Source organism: Mus pahari, chromosome 13, assembly GCF_900095145.1.
Source record: "Mus pahari chromosome 13, PAHARI_EIJ_v1.1, whole genome shotgun sequence".
Taxonomy (NCBI): Eukaryota; Metazoa; Chordata; class Mammalia; order Rodentia; family Muridae; genus Mus; species Mus pahari.
Genome location: NC_034602.1, coordinates 59,868,722 through 59,873,060, shown reverse-complemented (window position 1 = coordinate 59,873,060; position 4,339 = coordinate 59,868,722). Strand labels below are relative to the sequence as shown.

General features: G+C 38.6%; 1 pseudogene; it reads left to right on the top strand.

Moving 5' to 3' along the window:
* The first annotated feature begins 295 nt into the window (after nt 1-295).
* On the top strand, nt 296-1,397 carry LOC110330737 (annotated as a pseudogene).
* Nucleotides 1,398-4,339: the final 2,942 nt, after the last annotated feature.

Genomic DNA, 4,339 nt, shown 5'->3' with positions numbered 1-4,339 from the left:
TTAGAACAATATACAAATTATTTGTGCAGACACAAAAGACATAACCCCAACAGAGAGAATAGGAGGGAGCAAAATCCTATCCCCAGCTAAGCAGCTATTGGTATTTGATAGCTGTTGAAAACAGGAGAATCAGTTTTCCATAATACTCTTTCCCAAATTGACTGTGCCACTGTAGCGTGCCCCACTTTCAATAATATATGGGAAACTCAAATACGACTCATAGGTCGCTCACACTCTGGTGCCAGCTTACCCTGCGCATGTTTTCACTGCTCTATTGCTCAGTCCTTGACTGATTGCAATGGAAGAAGAAACCACCACCCTCCTCATTGACAATGGTTCGGGCATGTACAAAGCTGGCTTTGTTGATGACAACACCCTGAGGGCAATGTTTCCTTCCACTGTCATCATGGTGGGCATGAGCCATAAAGACTCCTACTTGGGTCATGAGGACCAGAACAAGAGGGGAATCCTGACCCTGGAGTATCCTATTGAGCATGGCATTGTCACTAACTGAGATGACATAAATAACATCTGACATCCTACCTTCTACAGTGAACTGCATGCGGTCCTTGGGGAGGACCTAGTGCTTCTGACCCCTGAATCCCAAAAGTAACAGAAAAGAAGATTACGCAGATAATGTTTGAAATGTTTAATACCCCAACCATGTATGTGGCCATTCAGGCGGTGCTGTCGTTATATGCATCTGCGTGCACAACTGACATTGTTATGGACTCTGGTAACGTGAGTCTCACATAGAGTGCCCATCTGTGAGCGCTATGCCCATTCCCATGCCATTTTCAATCTGGACCTAACTGACCAGGACCTGACTGATTAGAAGATCCTATGCAGGGCCATATCTTTAATATCACTGTTGAGAGGGAAATTGGTTGTGACATTAAGGAGAAACTGTGCTGTGTTGCTATGTGGCCCTAGATTTAGAACAAGAAATGGTTACTGATGCATCCTCCTCCTTGAAGAAGATTTTTGAGCTGCATGATGAATAGGCAGGTGATTACCGTCAGTAATGAGCGATTGATTCTGTTGTCCAGATGTACTCTCCTAGCCTTCCTTCCTGGGCATGGAATCTACCCATAAGACAACCTTCAACTCCATCATGAAATGTGATGTGGATATGCACAAGGACCTGTATGCCAAAACAGTGTTGCCTGGTGGTACCAGCACATATCCAGGCATTGCTAAACAGGATGCAGAAGGAGATCACAGCCCTAGCACCCAGCACAATGAAGATGAAGATTATTGCTACCCCTGAGGACAAGAACTCAGTCTGGATTGGCAGCTCCATTACAGCCTAACTGTTCACCATCCACCAGATTTGGATCAGCAAGTAGGCCTATGGCAAGCTGAACCCTTCCATCATCCACCACAAATGGTTCTAGAAGGACTGAGCAGGTGCCAGGCATTTGCTACCTGAGCTGATGCTGATGTATCCATTTGCCGTGGAAAATGTACACATGAATTTGAGGCTGGACAGTCCAGAAACCCAAGAGAGAATCAAAAGCAACCAGAAAAAAGAAAGAAAGAAAGAAAGAAAGAAAGAAAGAAAGAAAGAAAGAAAGAAAGAAAGAAAGAAAGAAAGAAAGAAAGAAAGAAATTGACTCTTAATGATTTTCTGATCTATATTCATAGATCAGTAGTACCTTGCACAGTTGTCATCATTGTCATCACAGGGCCCTCATCCAGCAACCAAAGGAAGGAGATGCTGAGACAGAGCCAAAGGAATTCAGCATAAGAAGGAGAGGAAGGACTGTAGGAGGCAGAGGAGTCAAGGACATTCAAGGATGAGGCCCACAGAATCCAATAAGCAATGTTCATAGAGTTCTCAGAAACTGAAGTAACAAGCCTAACCCTGATAGGTTTGATCTAGGTCCTCTGAATACTTTATAGTTGTATGGTTTGATATTCCTGTGGCATTCTCAACAATGCAAGTGGGATGTGTCTCGTATTCTATTGCCTGTGTTTGAAATCCTTTTCTTCCTATTGGATGTCCAGGTCCACGTGATATGCCTATTCTTACTGTATCTTGTTAGACTATGTTCAGTGGATATCAGTGGGAGGCCTGCTTTTTTTCTTTATAATTCTGTCTGTCTGTCTGTCTCTCTTTCCTTTTTGATGGGAAACAGGAAGAGTTGTTCTGGGGGGTTGAGGGAGAAATTAGAAGTGGAGGGAGGAAAACTGCATTTGGCAAGTAATACATGTGAAAAGAATAAATGATTGTGGGTTTTTTTTTGTTGTTGTTATTTTGTTTTGTTTTTCCAAGTCAGGGTTTCTCTGTGTAGCCCTGGCTGTCCTGGAACTCACTGTAGAACAGACTGGCCTCTAACTCAGACATCTGCCTACCTCTGCCTCCCAAGTGCACTACCAGGCATAAATGTTTTTTAAAGGTTTAAAAAGAAAAACAACAAGTGGTGTGGGATGCTGACAGGAGGTAAACATGATAAAAAAAAAAAAAACAACATATACTAGTGTACAGTAAGAATTTATAATTCAGCTAGGTGTGTTGATATTTTGAGTATGTTAATTTAATCAAAGATGTATTTTCTCCTTTACCTCATTTTAAGAAAAATATAAGTTTATTCTCAGTAAAATTCAGAAGTTTTTCTATGTGGTCTGATGCATTTTGGTTGAGAGCTAGCTCTCCTCTTCCAGGGGAGCCAGCTGCAGGATATGAGCAACAGTCACTGTCACACCTGCCATGGGTTAAGGGATGAAAATGACTAAGCCTCAGTAACTGACTGTGCTGATCCCAATAGGACACTACAGCTTTCATTAGATAACTGTAGAAAACTACATTTATGCTTTAAGAGTTTGGATAAAGGACATTTGTATTCACAAACTGTTTTGTTGTAAAACACTTTCAGTGATTACAATGAAACCTAGATGAAACAAAACAAACAGACAACAAGAGAGAAAACCCAACCAGGAGAAATTATTTCCCATTCTTTATAAAGTTATCAAAAAAAAAAAAACCCACCTAAATTGAAATCTGTTCTCATTAGATATCTCTAAATTTTATGAATTCATAATTCTCATATTATACCCCTACCAATTCTCATAAAGTTCATTCACACCCATTTAATTCAATGTTCCTTTCCTTGGAAATTCAATTTTCATATTTCACAACAATGTCTTTCCCTTTGGATCTTCTGCTTGCCTCCGTTTCTGCAGCAGTATTGCTCGTTTAGTGGACAGAAGCCAGAAGGTGGTGACTATTTACAGAACTGGTTTGGAACTTCCGAGCTTCGTATAGGGCAGAGAAAGTCATTTTCATAGCACTCCCTTAACTTTTGTGAATGAAAAAGTAATAGTGGGATGCTAAAACAGATGGCTTCTATATCATACACTCCAATACTATTTATTATTATTATTTTTTACTATATTTTATTCTTCTCTCATATATTACAGAGAATCATTACAACTGTTACAGGATTTAGGTGCTATTGTTATTTTGTACTCAAATTTGTGGAAACAGAAATTGAAGAATTATGGATAATAAATTGATCACCCACATAATTACTGATGAGATGATAGATAAATAAATAAATATCATAGATATTAGTGAGTTGAACTTAATACGAATCCATTGAGTACATTGGGGTTATTTAAAATTATTAACTTTCAGAACTCAGTGATCCACTTGAGTCTTGCTTTTATTTACAAAGAGATATGTAAGCAAGAAAATTTCTTTGTTTCACAGATATATCCACCTGTTATTTTTAGGTTCTAGGTATAAGCTAACTTATAACTTGTTGGTTCCTCTGAATACTTGCTGTAGACAGAACTGTATGCACAGCAGCTTTTGTATACTGAGTTGTATATACTCAGATACATTATATGGCAGATGATGAGGATGTGTTGATGAAGAAGTTCAAGAGAAAATTCATACCATGTCAAAATTCTTCTGGTGTTGTGTTCTATAGCATTCTTTTAGTTCGATCTTACATGCATAAGTTTACAGTGGCTTCCTCTGGCTGAATATTGTAAGAGCTGGGACAGTTTTATTCAGTCATTTATTCACATCAGATTATAAGATTAGTGTCTATGTGGTCCTAACTATTATATCATTGGACTTATAAAACATGCTGATTTGAGGAGGATTTGTTAGAACACTTTAGTGTTTTTCCCACCATCTTTTTCTTTTAAATGAAAACACAAAATTTCCAGAACCATCCAGTATCAATGTTTTGGGTCCAGGTTTGGATCCAGCAAGTTACATTTCTTCCTACTATGTTAAATGGCCACAAAATAAATAGAGCTACTATTTTAAAAAAGATGTACAATAGGTATCCTGAAGTTAAATAGGAGCAATAACTTGACTATT